The sequence below is a fragment of the Protobothrops mucrosquamatus genome, unplaced genomic scaffold (assembly GCF_001527695.2).
Source record: "Protobothrops mucrosquamatus isolate PMUCROS unplaced genomic scaffold, P.Mucros_1.0 scaffold526, whole genome shotgun sequence".
Classification (NCBI taxonomy): domain Eukaryota; kingdom Metazoa; phylum Chordata; class Lepidosauria; order Squamata; family Viperidae; genus Protobothrops; species Protobothrops mucrosquamatus.
The window spans coordinates 371,418-389,250 of record NW_015386834.1 but is presented as its reverse complement, the minus strand read 5'-3'; positions in this window follow the sequence as shown (position 1 = coordinate 389,250).

Sequence of the window (17,833 nt, the reverse complement as noted above, 5' to 3'; positions counted from 1 at the left end):
GCTAATGACCCCCTATTGTTATTGTTAGTCCTTTTGGTGATTCCACATCCAGTCTCTTTGAAGTAGGCTGAAGGAAGTGAGGGCCATAAAGCCCCTTTGTTCACCCCCTTCCCTTCATCGTATGACAGAATCCAGAGCAGACAGAAGTGCGGGGTTTCATAATTGATAACTACAGATGGAGTATATTTGGATTCTGACAGTTTCAGTGTATTTAAAGATGTCATCAAGATAAACTAAAATCCCTTTGTATAAATGATCATGGAGCACTTGATTTATCAATTGCATAAATACAGCAGGGGTCCCTTGCAGACCAAAAAGCATCACTTTAAATTGGAAACTCCCCAAAGGACAATTAAAAGCTGTTTTCCATTCATCCCCCTCCCTAATCCGGATTCGATAATAAGCTTCTCTTAAATCCAGCTTGGTAAAAACTTTTCCTTTGTCCAGGTGGGCTAACATGTCTTTCATCAGGGGGAGGGGATACGTATTTTCCATACTGACAGCATTGAGAGAATGGAAATCAGTGCACAATCTAAGAGAGCCATCCTTCTTTTCCTTGAAAAGCATGGGAGTGGCTACCGGTGATTTGGCTGGCTCAATGAAACCCCTAGCTAAGTTTTTATCAATGTACTCTCTTAGTTCTTTCTTCTCTTTGGGTGTCCTTGGTTTGGGGAGCTTCGCGCTGGGCAGAATTTCAATATCACAGTCCGTGGCCTGGTGTGGGGGGAGGATGTCACATTCCTTCTCACTAAAGGCTTCTGCCAAATCTTGGTACTCAGTAGGGACAAGTTGAATCCCCGGCAACCCCACACCCATGAAGGCAGAATTCTGACATGGTGTGCTGTCCCACTCACTCATGTAATGATGGGTTAGTGGTTTATTAATATTAATTAATATTAATTATTAATATACCCCAGTAATTCCCTTCTCTAAAAACCCAGAACTGTTCCAATTAAGTCCAGCCAAAAGTAGGCCAATGCTAGTCCACACAGCAATGGCCAGTGAGACCACAGGACACTTGAAAGTTTCCCAAACAAGATAAATCCACTAGGCAAAATTAAATCCCCAATACAAGAGTGCATGACACAAGACAAGTCCAGAATTCACAAGGCACAATTGAAAGTCAAGGCAAAGGATCATTCCAACGCAGGAATCACAAAAACCAGGAAACACACAGCTAAGAAATGTACATGTTGTTTCCAGCATTGTCTCTGTTTGCTGTGCTAAATAGCCAGCTTCTGGTGCAGCCCATCAAAAGTAATTGGGCTGACCTTCTCTGCTCTTGCCTTTTCTCTGGCCTACATGTTCTCAGATCAGGTGCAAAAGGCAGTTCTTCTTCCTCATCACTAACTGGCTGCAGCTGGTTGATTGTCAACTGGTTAGTTCCAGTCATTAGATATACATTTGGAATATTGGACTGGATTAAAATTGAACTAAAAATAGGAAGAGCAGAAAAAATGATGTTGACAAACTCTATTTGTCAAAGAACATAGGTGGGCATGGAATAGTGCATGAATGCCAGATAACTGAAGAAGAAAAAAGGGCATTGGAAGAATATCTGAAAGACAGTGAAGAAGATATATTGAAGCTAGTACATTTACTGAAGGTCAAAGAAACCAAGATGGCCAATAAGAAAGACTAAATGAAGAAAAGAAGAGAGACTTGGCAAGACAAAGGATAGCTAGTATATAAAAAAGCTTGCAGGCAAAGCAGACAATAAAGTATCTGGTGATGGATAAGAGCAAGAAAGTTGAAGAAAAAGACAGAGAAGCTAATTCTGGCTGCACAATACCAAGTCACAAGAACAAATATATTTAAACCAGTGAGAAGACAGCAACAAACATTAAATGTCCTCCCCGCAAAGTGGAAGAAAGAAATCGTGGACCACCTAGTTACCTTCTGTAAGAAGATCACACAGACTCATTACAAACAACAGCATGACAAAGTAGTAACAATGGTGCAAGAAAGCAAGAACTGGTGGGATCACAAGAAAGCAAGAACTGGTGGGATCAAAAAACAGACAAAGTAATAGAAAATGAAGAATCTAAAATGTTTTCAGACTTTAGAATCCAAACAGACAACCATCTGCCACACAACATCCCAAGCTTAACAATTGTTGATAAGAAAGATAAAAAAATCTGGATAGTGGACATTGCAATACTAATAGTAAGAGATATCTTGGGTGCAATTCCAAAATATCTGGAGTACTACTTGAATACCATCAACTTTGTCAAAAATCACCACCAGTTGATTGCAAAGGCAGCTTTAGTCAGAACAGCTTACATCATGTGAAGATTCTTTAATACTGTTATACAACTTCTGTCTATTCCTGGTCCGTAGGGAAGTGGATAAAATGCCAAATCCAATCTAAACATCTGGCTGACTATGTAACCAATCATCATCATAATAATAGATGCTCCTGGACTCATTCTAATGCCACCTTAGGAAGCTGGCCACAGTGCAGCATTACCAAGCTTTCAAATGACAGACTTCCTGAGTCCTGCACCACAATCAGTCCATGCACTTTCCTGTTTTCTGTTAGGATGGGGTTTTTTTTTTCATATGGAGAAAAGGACAGTACTGCTGAGTAAATTTGACTCTTTGATAAAAACATTTCTTTTTACAGTGGTCCTTCCTCTCCAGTTCACCATTTATTCTCTGACTACCATTGTTTGGTAAAGTGTTCACTATTCTTTAAATCCAAAGGTCAACGGAAATCCCAAAACCATGCCAGCTGCTTTCCACAGTCCTTTGAAACAGTTTTGCACATACTCCAGTTCACTATCAAGAATGTGTTGGGGGGAGGGGGGAGCTAGTGCTGAAATCCCTCCTGGAAGGAGGTGGAATTCTTTCCCCACAATTACACCATCAGTCAGCCAATCATGTCTAGGAAGGGGAAAATGAGCCCAGAAGCTTTCAGAAGCAAAACGTTCCCCAATATATATGTCGTCTGTGGGACTGTCCAAACTCTTTGCAATCTTTGCCAAAGTGAAGAGAATTAGAAGGCGAACATGACAATGGGTGAACCTAATGATCAGTCAAGCAGAATCTTTTTAAAATATCCAGCTGTTATTTGCTGAAGAGAAGAGCTTCTAGGTCCAATCTACATTGGAGGAACCTCTTACATCCCTCCCTTGCTCAAATCTGCTTTGCTCTCCTTGTCCGCTGGTTTGCCTCCCTCCCAATCTCCTTCCCAATCTCTCCATCTTGTTCATCTCCTTCCATTTCTTCTTCTTCTTCTCCTTCCTCCTCCTCCTCCTTTCTCGGTTCTCTACATTCATCACGCCAGAAGTCTCTTCTCTCTCGTTCTTTTCTTTTTCCCTGGGCGAGAGAAGCAAAGCAAGCAATTAGCGGAGCTCAGTCGCCGAGGGTTGCGACTAAGAAGCTCCCAAGAGGCACAAAAGCTTGACTTTCGCAGCTCTTGGCAACCTTGGGGCGAGATCGGGAGGGGCGGGGCGAGACGAGGCAGCTTCGGTCGTGTCACGGAGTTTCGCGAAGAATCTGCAAACCTCGCTCGCAGCCAGCCGCTGCCGCCACTGGAAAGACTTGAGAACCGGAGGGGAGTTTCCTCTGGTTGCCATACAGACCCTCTGATGTTTAGCTGGAAACAGTGATGTTTTGCTTCAGGGCATGCTGCGGCCAACAACTTTTCCTGAGTTTCAGCCAGGTGTCAACAAAAACAAAGCTCTTCCTTCCACGCAAGGGGCCGGCTTTGTGTTTAGCAAAGTCTTTTGGGGGAGAAGTTCATCCTTATCCTACAGCATATCTCACCGATTAATATTTAGGATCTTGAACCTGATTCCACATTTTATGCCAAGAATGCTGTTAAACCATTTAACTGCTACAGCAAAGCCTCGATGGACATGTTGCGATAGGTATCCTGGCAGTAATACCGAACTGGCTTCTTGTTCATTTTCACTCAGTTCTACAGTTCTTCTCAACTCAGGAGCTTACAATAAGAATTTCCTGAATAATCTCCCATACACACATAATCCTTCTTAGCTCATCCATATCAGCCAAGTTCCATTTCAAGGATTTCCACTTGGTTGGGTATGAGAATTAACATGAAAACATCTTGTTGTGCTCCTTGATATGTACAAAATAGGTCTTCCTCAGAATTACCATTTTGGTGAAGATATACTAGGAAGTGCACAAACATTCTGGTCCTAAAATAAGATAAAAGTGATTCAAAATACAATGCTGCTGGTGAACTATGCCATATAGCTTGCTGTGCATTGCATATTGCATGAAGTAAAATGTGCAAGGCATACATGTATTCTTCCTTTAACTAACCTTCCTCCAACTTAATGCTTCAAACTTCTTCATTCTTACCTGTTCTGAAGTAAATGAGTGTCATAACCTACCACACTTTTCTTAAGTGTATGAGCACCTGTCAGGGCCCACTTCAAAACCTCATCCCAAGAAAGTAGAACATGTGGAAGCAGTTTCTTCCAAAAAGATCTTTTATTAGGAGAAGTTGATAGCAGGCATACTAGACAGGATCTGAGCGGTTCCCACTCAGCTCGATAGGTAAAAGTGTCCCAAGCAAAACCCCACCCCATAGTTCATCTGGTCAGTTCAAATTGTCCAATCCCCAGGTGTTAGGTTCCTTGTGGGAAAGGGGAGATAACATCTGACAGCACCTGATGATAATTGATAAGTGCTGATTAAAGAATCTTTAATGATAAAATGACCTATCTGATTAGAAAAGTGTTAAGAAATGTTTAAAGCAAAGGATGGATAACTATATATTAAGAATGCTGTAAAATTTTCTTCAAGTAGGATTTAGATCTTTGAGGTCTACAGTTCTACTTATAATAGCAATAGCACTTAAACTTATATACCACTTCACAGTGCTTTACAGCCCTCTCTGAGCGGTTTACAGAGTTAGCATATTGCACCCAACAATCTGGGTCCTCATTTTACTGATCTCGGAAGGATGGAAGGCTGAGTCAACCTTGAGCCAGTGAGACTTGAACTGCCAAACTGCTGGCAGCTGGCAGTCAGCAGAAGTAGCCTGCAATACTGCATTCTAACCACTGTGCCACCAGTGGTTAGAATATTAGAACTACTGTTATAATTGTTAATATATACCTTTCACAAAGTTTGGGATTATATCATATAATCATCTTCACAATTGTTTTGTGATGTAAGTTTTGAGAAATGGGGAAAATATAATCCAAAATCACCCATGTTTCATGATTATGCATGGATTTGATATAAGTAGATTAAACATTCAGGCAGAGTGTAAATCAGCACCTTTTATCATGATGGGATAAACACATGCAAAGAATGATTGTTTGGTAATGTTTGGTAATATTTTGCCTACATGCACCTTATCATGCAGTGATGAACAAAAGCAGAACTCTTTTGTCCTTTCTTCACTTAAGCTATTGAAATATTACATAGGAGCCATTACATTATAGGGATTTTACTGTTATGTTGGATTCAGCAAAGAAGGTTCCTAATAAATTTTATTTTTAGGTCAGTAGTTATGCCTTGCTTAACTGAAAAACAAATACAATGGAGCATGGCTTTGTTGTCATGATTAGCAATGCCTAGGGCATCTTTGTTTTTAGGAAGATATGCCCATGCATATATGTGACATATTGATGACCAGGATTTAGGGGACAGTATCAATATACAGATGGCCCCTCTGTCTCTGGTCACTTGTAGGCCTATGAATGCAGGGTCATGAAAGGACAGCAAAGAAACACGCAATGTTTTAAACCCACCCAAGACTGAACATATGGTCTTGGGGGAAAACCCCTGAGAGAACATACTAGCTACTTCTGCTTTTCTTATCTATAGTGTGCCAGCCTTAAAGGGCGAAGTCTTAATCTTATGTGTGCCAGCTTAGCTAGGTGAATTGCTTATGTATCAAAGTAACTATAAAAATAAGCTTTCTTTGCTATTTGAGGCTTTTTGTCTTTTGTACAGAAGCCCGTCTCTATTCAGCTGAATAAACACGTAAACCTGAAGGTAACTTCTGGTTTCCTGTATTTTTTATCAAGCAAAACCTCAGAACCTGCACATCATTTTTGACAAGCCAGGCAGGAGAGGTGCTTGGTCCTAGGGAGGCTCAGGAAGGGGAAGGCGCCAAGTGCGCTCTGGGATTTCCTGGAGGTGCCCCCCTTCTTGACTCTTCACTGTGGCTTTTAAACAGGAACTTCTTTTTTATGTGTGTGGTTGTTGCCTTCACTTGGTTTCTGCATACTCAGGAGGGCTGAAGATAAGGTAAGCATACATTGCTTTACTGCATAGGCTTGCCCAAGGGAGTATGTGTGTATGTGTGTAAACGTGTGTCTGTTTCCTTGAATCATTTCCCACCGTTGACCAAAGCTGGGCATAAGGGTTTTTGCCAGCCACATCTAGCCCCCCTCTTTTGGGGGGTTCTGGGGGTGCTTAGAAAGCAAGGGGCTTTAACTTTGTAGTCTCGTGCTCCACTCATTGCGAGTGGTGTGTGGTTTGGGGTTGTGGTTGTTCCTTATATATTTCCCGCTGTTGACCAGGCCTAGGTGTGATACCACCTCCAGCTGCCCGCAGGACCCCCCGCGAGGTTGACCCTTTGACGGGGTCATTGCATAGCAAGGGGAGGTCGGTGGATCTCTTGTGGCCCAACAGGCTGTGCAAGTGGTGTGAAAGATTTAGACACATGGGTTCAGCCCAGGGTAAACCTGTTAACATGAATAAAACCCAAGCATGTGCCCTCAGCCCCCTTGAGTGTGTTATCAGGAACTTTGATAAGCTTAAAACCCATCGGGCTATGAAAATTGAAACTCTGATCAAGTATAATGCCCTCTGGCATCAGGATATGCCTACTATTTGGCCCAAAAGGGGGTCCATAGATTTGGGTTTTTTTGAAGCTATGGGAGATTATGCCCAAAGAGGCATGGATCATGATCAACAAGCTTATTATGCACTTTTTTGGACTTTACAAAGAGATAAGCAGATGCTTAAAGACTGTGGGTTGTGGCAACATCCCACAGCACCACCTTTTCCTGCTTTGTCTTCTGCTCCGCCACCTTATAAGGGGATTTATCCCCTCACAGAGCAGGTAGCTATTGGAAGGGGGGACACTAATAAGGTCCTGGTTCATACCCCTTTCTCCACATCTGATCTTTATGCATGGAAGGATAGATTAGGTTCTTATACTGCAGCCCCACATAAATATTCTGAATTGGTTCTGTCTATCATTCGAACACATAACCCTAATTGGGCAGATCTCCAAGCCATGCTGGATGTCTTTTTAACATCAGAGGAAAGACGTCTGGTGGGAAATTCTGCCAAAAGATTAGCTGAAGAAAGGAAGGTCCTTTGTCCTGAAATTGACCCTAGATGGGTCATTGATACTTATGAAAGCAAAGATTATGAATATTTAAAAGGCTTTCAAGACCTTCTTGTCACTGCATTACAGACTGCTATCCCTAAACAGAAAAATTTGGGAAAAATATATGATGTTCATCAATTGCCATCAGAGAGACCCAGTGACTTCCTTGAGAGCCTGTACCAAGCTTTCAGGAAATATAGTGATTGGATCCAGAAGCTCCAGAGAACTCCCGCTTGGTGAACATGCTCTTCATTGGGCAGAGTGCTCCAGATATTAGGTGCAAATTACAGAAACTGGAAGGGGCTTCAGCTGACACAATTGGAAAATTGGAAGTAGCTTATAAAACCTATGTATCAAGACCGGAAGTTATAGCTAAAGGGGTCAAGAGGGATGAAAAACAATTTCTTTATCTTCCAGATTGCCCTATGCCCCTTTTAGAGCGTGATTTACTTGCTAAGTTACAGGCAACTATTTCTTTCAAAGGGGACCAGGTTGAATTATCAGTTCCCCCTGACCAAGCCTGGCATGTCCTGACCCTTCAGCTTTCCTCATCTGAAGATACACATGAGTGTCCTGGCTTGTTAGATTGCTTTGTTGACCCTAACGTATGGTATTCAGGGGTCCCTGGCTGGGCTATTAATGCAATTCCAGTGGAAGTAGCCTTGCACCCTGATGCACTGCCAGTCTCCATTCATCAATATCCAATTAGTTTGGAGGATTATTACTATTTACTATTATTACTATTTTCCTTGCTTATGGGCTTCTAAGGGAAACTGTTAGTCCTTATAATACACCAATACGGCCTGTTCAAAAGCCAGATGGCTCAGTTTGTTTCTGCCAGGATTTGAGAGTGGTAAACGCACTCACTGTGACATTACATCAAATGGTGCCTAACCCTTATATGCTGATTTCACAACTGGGTCCACATCTTACTTGGTACACTGTTATTGATCTGAAAGACGCTTTCTTTTGTGTCCCTTTAGCTCATGTTAGCCAGCCCTTCTTTGCTTTTCAGTGGCAACATAGGCAACTTTGCTGGACTGTTCTACCTCAGGGATTCAAGAATAGCCCTACTATTTTTAGTATTGTCCTGGCCTCTGATTTAGCTACATGGCGGCCTGTGGAGAACACTACTGCTGTAATATTACAATATGTTGATGACTTATTGGTAGCTGAGGATGACTGAGGATGATTGTCTTTTAAATTCAGTTTCTTTCTTAAATTCTCTTTGTTACTGGGGTTATAAAGTTTCCCGTCCTAAAGCCCAGGAGGTCTGGTATTTAGGTTATATTTTGTCACAAGGGACTAGGAAATTATCCAAGGAGAGAATCCAAGCTGTGTGCCTCCTTAAACCACCTGGCACTAAACATCAACTTAGGGGTTTCTTGGGAATGGCAGGTTTTTGTTGTATTTGGATTCCAAATTTTGCTTTGATGGCTAAGCCCTTGTATCAGGCCACTACAGGCATGGATAAAGAACCCTTTGAATGGACCAAGAATTGTCAAGTGGCATTTGATAACATTAAAACTGCTTTAGTCAATGCTCCAGCCCTTGGCATTCCTGATGTCACTAAACCATTCACCTTGTATGTGGCTGAGAGTAAAGGGGTGGCTGCTGGAGTCCTTACTCAAACCCTTGGTACTTGGTCTCGCCCTGTGGCTTATTTTTCCAAACAACTGGATCCTGTTGCTCAAGGATGGCCAGCATGCCTTCGGGCTGCTGCAGCTGCTGTTCTTCTTTTGGAAGCTGCTGAACAATTAACCTTTGGGGCCTCTATAACAGTGGAATCACCCCATTCCATCCAGGATTTATTAGCATCCAAGGGGGGCCATTGGCTTACAGCCTCCCGACTAGAGCAGCATCGGATCGTGCTCCTTGACAACCCAGAAGTTCATATTAAGCGCAGTAGCAGGTTCAAATCAGTGACCTTTCTTCCCCAACTGGAACAGGATAGTGATCATGATTGTGTACAAACTATTGCAGAAGTATTTTCTGGCCGGCCGGATCTAATTGACCAGCCATTGGAGGAAGCAGACAGGGACCTGTATACAGATGGCAGCAGTTTTATAAATCAAGGGGAAAGGCTAGCTGGCTATGCCGTGGTCACATTGGATCAGGTGGTGGAAGCAGCAGCTCTCCCTGCAGGTACATCAGCTCAGAAGGCTGAACTCATTGCTTAGACAAAGGCCTTGGAATTATCAAAAGGTGCGGTTGTTAATATCTTTACAGGTAGTAAATTTGCTTTTAATGTTCTACATGTACATGGGGCCTTGTGGAAGGAACGTGGTTTGCTCACTGTTCAAGGTACCCCTGTAAAATATGGACAGGATATTTTGAGGCTGTTGGATGCTATTTTGCTCCCACACAAGGTGGCTGTCATGCATGTGAGGGCCCATGGTAAGGATGATACTAAACATGGAAGGGGAGATATCAATGCTACTAACATCGGATGTTCTTGTTGTGACAATATACAAAGATGCAGACATTTTCTATTTAACTTGTGTATTAGTTTTAGAGTTAGAATTAGATGGTGCTGGAGGGGAGGGGGTAAGAATGTGCAGGGTGATTAGTTAGCCATAATAATATCTCAGTAGAGTATTCTTCAAGGTTGTATGTAATAAGAGGAGATAAGAAATGGCGGGTTATGCAACTGGAGGGAAAGTTCGCACTTCAAACTAATTGGAGAATGTGATTAATGACTGTTAAATGAAGGAGTGGATTATGCTTAGATACTATGTGTTAGGGAAGGAGAATTCAGATTTTGGCTTTGCCTATGTACATGCTGAAGCTATGTTTTTCTCATTAAAGATTCTTTAAGATAAATAATGCCTCAAAGTTCTTTGAAGAGTTTCTTCCTTCAGAACCATGACATCAAGCCAAAATCTACAAACTTTTCAAATCATCTAAGGGTCCCGAACCCCAGTCGCTGTTCCTAAACTAAAGGAATAGGCTGGCGAAGATTCGGGGAAGATTTCATCATGGAAGAAGAAAAACTGCCTGAGGCCAGCACCCCGGCAGCATCAGCTTTCCCGGGGGAGGGGGGGAGCGACAGCCAGCAAGCTGGTGAAGAAGGAACTCCTGCAGATCTCCCAGCTGGGAGCAAGACCAAAGCAGCAAGGAGAGCTGATTTGGTCGCCAGACTGGGATAAACCCAGTGAAGACTCCAGATACTTTGAAACAGCCTTGCCACCCTCAAGGGCTTCAAAGGCAGATGAGGTGGAGCTACAACAAAGGGATTCTCGCATATTGCATTCCCCAGACTGGTGGAGAGCCGCCAGGCCATCTGCCACCGAAGACTCGGGTGAGTGGAAATATCCATCTGCAGCTTGTAGTCAGTCAGTAGAATATTTGGCAGAAAAATTTGAAGAGTTAGAAGTGAGAAGCAGACAGCAACTCCTGCTGAGAGAGGCCTCCAGCCCCTCCCTCGCAGATCAAACAGTCTTCCAGACCCTGGAGTCCCCTGCCAGGGCCTCCAGCCCTACAGAGAGAGGAAACCCCAGCCTGGCCCCCCTGCAGCAATGGGGAATTTGGCAGCCCCCACAGGTGGAAGGTCAGCAACCTCTGAGCTGCATCAGCTAATAGAGCCCTTGCAACAGCTTGGGATGGTGCAGAAGCCAGGAGAGCAACAGCTGGTGGGTCCGCAAATGAGGGAGGTCCAGCAACAACCCCCCACTCATCCAGCAACCATTAAGGGGCCTGCAGCAGCAGAGGGCGCCACCAGCCCCCACAGGCCAACAACAGAGAAGACAGCAGCAGCCCCCACCCAGGCAGCAACCTTTGGAAGACCTCCAACAACTCGAGAGGCCAGTACTACTGGTATTGCAACCACAGCAGAGGGGGTGGCCGCAGCCCCCGAATGTGCAACCCCTGGGCATACGGCAACAGCCAGGGTGGGGCCAGCAGCAACAGCCACAGTGGGGGCCCCAACAGCCTATAATTGCACCACCTTTCAGAGCAACCTTCGATGGGGACTCAGAGAAGCTGATTTTTTTCCTCAACCAAGTGCGCTCTCATTTGGACCGCTGGGCCTATCAATACCCGGACCCAGGCACCATGGTCAATGTGATTGCATCCAGCCTAGAGGGAGAAGCATCCGAATGGCTGAATTATATAATGAGCAAGCCCCAGAATTGGAGGACCCCCACCTCTTCCTCCTAGGGCTGAAAGATTTTTTTTTCATATAACAAGTTTTATTAATTTCCCATTTTTACAAACCTTCAGGTATTTAAAGAAGCAACATGGTGGTTGGGTAATACATAATCCAATAACACGCTTATCCATACATATATCAGTTTACATCATCAAAAATTTCCTCTGTTTCTCTTAATCATTATAACAAATTCAAATTAGTAGGTTGCTAGTTATAACTCAACCATTTAAAACATTTATAAACAGCGTTTAGATTATATATCTCCAAATCCTGTTTTTAACTTTTGTCTGGTTTCAATTAGAGTATTTGAGTTGGCTTACTGACCAATAATGTTTAGATTTCAGATAGCCCACGGTTCCCTTAATTCATACAAAATAGTATCATCTCTAAGATACACTTATTGTTTATTCGAATAAATTCTTAATTTATTTCACCATCATATTCTAATTCTCATTTTAATATCATCGCTTACTCATAAAATAACCTTTATCCTCTGAATCTATCTTCTATTTATAGTTCAAAACAATTATTTAAATAACTAATTTATTTCCCTTATAGGTATAAATCTAACTATTAAATCCAATAATATCTTTTAAAGTCTCCTTAGCTCATTAGATAAAGTTTAAAGCTCTTCCATTAGATATCAAACAAATAAAACCATTTTTTTTTAAATCTAACTCTGGCCTTCCTTTTATGCCAAGCCGGCTTCCATAAAAAAACTTTTTGGGCCTCAAATGGCTCTCCCTTCCTTCCTGGATATATCATTTGAAACAGATAAGACCATCCAATCATCAGCCTATCAAGGAAGCCAGTCCCTTCACAGTTATTAAATTGTTGACCCAATGATTTAAATCTCCATATCTGAGTTGATGTGTTTATCATGCATTTGGATTGGTCTTCTTCTAGTTTCAACTGAAGTAAATGAAGATTCATGTTCGATGTTGTAGTTGTTTTTGGATCATCTAGATTATCTGAAATCTCAGTGTATTGTCGTAAATCCTCTGGAAATTCCATCTTAGCATTGCTTTGATCAGTTTCTGTTGCTGTTGTAGTTGTCAAGTCTTTAAGTAAAGTCAAGCTTTGAGTATTAAAGGTGTGAATAGATTGTTCCTGACATTCTTCCACTTTGTTATTAGTTCCTTCTTCTATTGCTTTTTGAATGTGGGTTCCTCTAATGGGGTTAAAGCTACCTTTTGTGGTTTTAAAGTGGCATGTAAGTCTTTCATTGTAGACTTCATTAGTTCAGTAGCCTCTAGAATTTTTTCAAGTATAAGTTTGACATTAAGCTGTGGGTGGTATTCCTCCATTTCTGTAATGTTAACAATATTTTAGTAGAGGCTATTTGTAATAAGAGTCAATAACTGTCCACTTCCACTATAAAGAACTATTTTCACCACCCAGCTGTTTCAAGTTCTTATCTTTTGGTTGCTGTCAAGGACAAATTTTATTCTCAGAGATCTCCCAGTCAGAAAGAATTTGTTCCACTTGTAGCATGTTTTCACCACTAGATGTCCCCAGTAACATACAGAATAGGGCTTTTTTCCAGTTCAAGAGAGGAAACAGAACATTCCGGTTTTTTGCCCGGGTTAACAAAAAAAGTAAACAGTAAGTTTTTGTCGAGATACAGAGTTTTTAGGGAGCCCAGGTATCTGGATATTACAAGTCCAGGTAAGTAGTCATTTAATCTTCTTGTTCCTTTTTTTCTTCTTCTTGGCTTTATATTCCCAAAGTGAGCAAAAGCTGTGAAATTCAGCTGGGGGAAAAGGGTATTTCAAAAACTTTTACAGGAAAGTAGTTGGGAGGGAAAAAAAGGAAAAATAGGATCTCACCCAACTCCTCCAGTTGCTTCTTCATGCTTAGTTGGTGCTTTGGGCTTTCAGCTGGTTCGACTAAGTGAGGGGCCATGTTGGTGGCCGCTCTTTTCCTCTTCGGTCTTGGGGAGTTACTGCAGATCAAACAAAGAGGCTGCCGCCCCCCTGCGATCCAGCAAGAGTCCCCCCCAACGGTGGTCGCCCCTCCAGGGCGACTTTTGACCCTTTCCAGGGTCTTCCAAAGGAGAAAAACCAGACAGCAGGGAGAGAAATCTTTCTGTCTGCCCGCCAGTGTAGAAAACCAGAACTGGAAGCTGGGCTGAAAGATTTGAGGACCCATCCATGGGCCTCAAAGCAGGAGAACAAATCCACAAAATAAAACAAGCTGGCAGGCCTGCCCTGGAGTATGTGTGAGAGTTTCGCAAGATAGGTCGAATAGAGGGGTGGTCTGAGCAATCCCTAATCCATCTCTTCATTGAGGGATTAGACAATCACCTCTCTCAGGCCTGCATCTATCGAGCAGTACCTGATCAGCTGCAAGAATGGTACCAGGCCACGGGGAAGCTAGACGTTCAGCTCACCCACTATAAGAAGCCTCCCCCACCTGAAACCGAGCCGAAACCAAAGTGACCCAGATGACAACCCCCCAAAAAACCTCCAACAGCTACGACTGCTGAAAGGCCCAGGCCACCTGCAGGCCCGCCAATCAAATGCTTCTGATGCGGACAGCAGGGACATCGAGCAGCGAACTGCCCAGTTCCCTACCCCCAACAGCAGAGCAGACCGGGACCTGCAGCGAGGAAGAAACCTGATCAGCAGCCAATGAGAGAAAAATCCAACTGGATCACACAGGAACTGATTGCCCAGTTCCTGTGTGATGGAATAAGGGTAGGTACAATAATCTCGTACTTTAACAAACAAGCTACCGGCCGGATCATAATAGTGAATGAATATAATTTGTATCATACTCAACCATTTTAAAATAAGATTAACTATAACCATATTACTAACAATTAATAAACAGATAAAATTCATCTATGTAAATAAACATAAGTAGTAAAATCTCAACTAATCATAATTGTCAACATTAACGGTTAAGAATCACTAAAAATAAAGATGTTATCAACCTATGAACTATAACTCAGTTAAAAATCCATCATCTATTCTATAATATTAGATTCTTTTCAGATTCCAATGCGTCTCTAACCATTGATAAAATTTTTCCCAAGTTTTAAAATAAACTGAATCATCTTTCTCTTTCATCTCCAATGTTAATCTATCCATTTCTGCACAATCTAAAATTTTAGTAATTATAGCCTGGTCAGATGGTAGATTTTCATTTTTCCAAAATTGGGCAAATACTATCCTTGCCACTGTTAAAACATGTAATATCAAATAGTCATTCTTTTTACCATAATTAGGTCTTAATATTCCTAGCAAAAACAATTCCGGTTTAAATTCTATCTATATTTTCATCATCTTTTCCAACCATCTATGAATCTTAAACCAATATTTCTTAGCATTAGGGCATACCCACCAGGCATGGTAGTAAGTACCTGGCTGTTGTTTACATTTCCAACAAGTATTCGATACATTTTTAAACATTTTCGCTAAGCGAACTGGTGTCATATGCCATTTATAAAACATTTTATATAAATTTTCTTTATATGCTGCTGCTTTTGTAAGCTTAATATTTTTATCCCAAAGTTTTTGCCACTCTTCTAAATCTATAGAATATCCAAAGTTCTTTGCCCATACTATCATTGTCTCTTTCACTTGTTCTTCTTCCATCTTTCAATTTAGAAGAAATTTATAGAGTTTCTTAATCAAATTCTCATCCGTTTTTAACAGAATTTTATCTAATGGAGTCTGTTCTTTATAAAATCCTGTTAATTTTATATCTTTTTTGTATCTTGTTTGAATTTGCAAATCGGACCACCATGTTAAGTCAATACCTTGTTGTTGAAGAGTTTGCCTGTCCTTATGTTTTCCATCTTTATCCAAAATATCTTTATAACTAACCAGTTTGTCATAGTTAATCAGGTTTGGATAAGCGTATGCTTCCATTGTTGAAAGCCACTCAGGTATTTTCATATACATTTTATGTCTGATTTTCTCCCATTCTGAAAGTAATACATTTCTTATGGCGTGATTTTGAAAATATTTATGCGCTTTAGTTTTCTCATACCATATGAAAGCATGCCAACCTAGTTGAAGATCGTGTCCCTTTAAATAAAGCAATCTTTTATTTCTCAATACAATCCATTCTTTGAGCCAAAAGCAGAATAGCTGCTTGATAGTAAAGTATCCAATCTGAAAGTCCGAAGCCCCCTCTATCTTTAGCTTCTTGTAAGAGTTTACATTTGATTCTAGCTTTCTTTCTTTGCCATATAAATCTTAAAATTATTGCATTTAGGTCATCAAAAATTTCTTATTCAGTTTAACAGGAACTGTTAGAAATAGAAAAATTAGCTTTGGTAAAATATTCATTTTAACAGTTGCTATTCTTCCTAGCAGTGATAATTGAAGATTTCCCCACTTTTCCAAGTCTATTTTTATTTGTTTCATTAATCTCTCATAATTGTCTTCTTTTAATGTAGTATATTTTGCAGTTAAATAAATGCCCAAATATTTAACTTTTTTAACTATTTGAAGGTTTGTCATTTTAGCAAGTTGGATTTTCTGTTTATCTGTTAGGTTTTTTGTTAATACTTTAGTCTTTTCCCTATTTATTTTCAGTCCAGCCACTTCTACGAATTTCTCAATTTTCTGCAAGAGTTTATCGGCTGTTTCCAGTGGCTCCTCTAAAATAAAAACCAAGTCATCCGCAAAAGCCTGTAGTTTATATTTCTGGTCTTTAATCTCCAGTCCTTTAATTTCCGTATCTTGTCTGATATTTCTAGCCAATACCTCTAGTGTAAGAATAAATAACAAGGGAGACAGTGGACATCCCTGTCTAGTACCTTTTTTAATATCAAATCCATCTGTATAATCTCCATTTAAGAATATTCTTGCTGTTTGTTTCTTATAAATTGCTTGAATTGCTTTATTAAAATTCTCACCAAAGTCCATTTCTTGAAGTTGTTGAAACATAAATTGCCAGTTTAAATTATCAAAAGCTTTTTGTGCATCAAGAAATATAAGTAAACCAAACCCCTCCTATTATCAAGTAACAGGACTAAAGGTAGCTTAAAAAAATATAAAAGCCAAAAAAAGTAAAAATAAAAGTAAGAATATTCAATAAAAATATTGTCAAAAAGCTTGCTTGAGGCCTGGTATGGGAATCAGCTACCCGTTCAGGCAGGTATGAAAAAAGAGATAGGTAAAGAAACTATATGTTAAAAAAATAGACTTTGCTTAGGGCTTTGCTGGGAAACCAATTTGGCTAAATAAAGGTAATTAAAAGGGAAAATAAGAAATAGTGATTCTCTCTCTCTCTATCTCTCTCTCTCTTCTCTATGCAACCACGTGGTATGTTTAAGATCTGTGCCTTCCCTAATTTGAGCTATCTGAAACTTATGGTGGGAATGACTAGGATGTGTAAACCTAAGACTTCTGTTCTCTTGTCTTTGTGTACATATGTTTGTCAAAGTCTGTGTGTGAGAGGTAAATGTGACTGTTAACTGTTTCAAATCCAAAGAAAAAAAAAGAATTTTAAATTCTGCTAGAAATTTTGCTTAAAATAAGCCACAAAAAGGAAATACCTCACTCTGTTTGTCTGGCCAACAAACAGAGTGAAGAAAAAAAAATGTGTTTGTTTGTTCGTTTGTTTGTTTTTCTTCTTCCTTTCTCTCTCTCTCTCTGTACTCTTAAGAAAAGCCCAAAGTTAGCAGGAGGAATGTTTTAAGTTCATCTGCTAGAAAGATTTCATTCTTGCATTTAATAATATATAATAAAGTTGGAAGGGACCTTGGAGGTCATCTAGTCCAACCCCCTGCTCAGGCAGGAAACCATATACAAACTTTATCAAATGCCTTACTGAAATCCAAGAAAATTATATCCACAGCATTCCTCTAGTCCACTAATTTTGTAATTGGGTCAAAGAATGCAGTAAGATGTGTCTAGCATGAGCTGTTTTTAACAAACCCATGTTGGCTTTTGGTAATGACTTTGTTTGCCTCTAGGTGTTCACTGATTCTTGTTTGATTATCTTTTCCAGAATCTTCCCAGGTATTGAGGTCAGGATAATGGGTTAGTAGTTTTCTGGATCTATTCTTTTTCCTTTTTTTGAAAAGGGGAACTACATCAGCTCTTTTCCAGTCCTCTGGTAGTTCCCTAGTGCTCCAGGATCTTTGAAAAATATAGTTCAGTGGTTCTGAGATCACATCTGCCAGTTCCTCAAAAACTTTGGGTGTAATCCATCTGGTCCTGGTGATTTGAACTCTTCTAGGCTGGATAAGTGCTCACTTACCATTTTCTTGCCTATCTTAACTTGTGTTTCTAATCTTTTTTATGGTACTGTTTTTGATAAGTTGGACTGTTTGTTTTTTTATTATTTTTGACTGTGGTCACAAGCCTTAGTTCATTTTGAGCCTTAGCTTT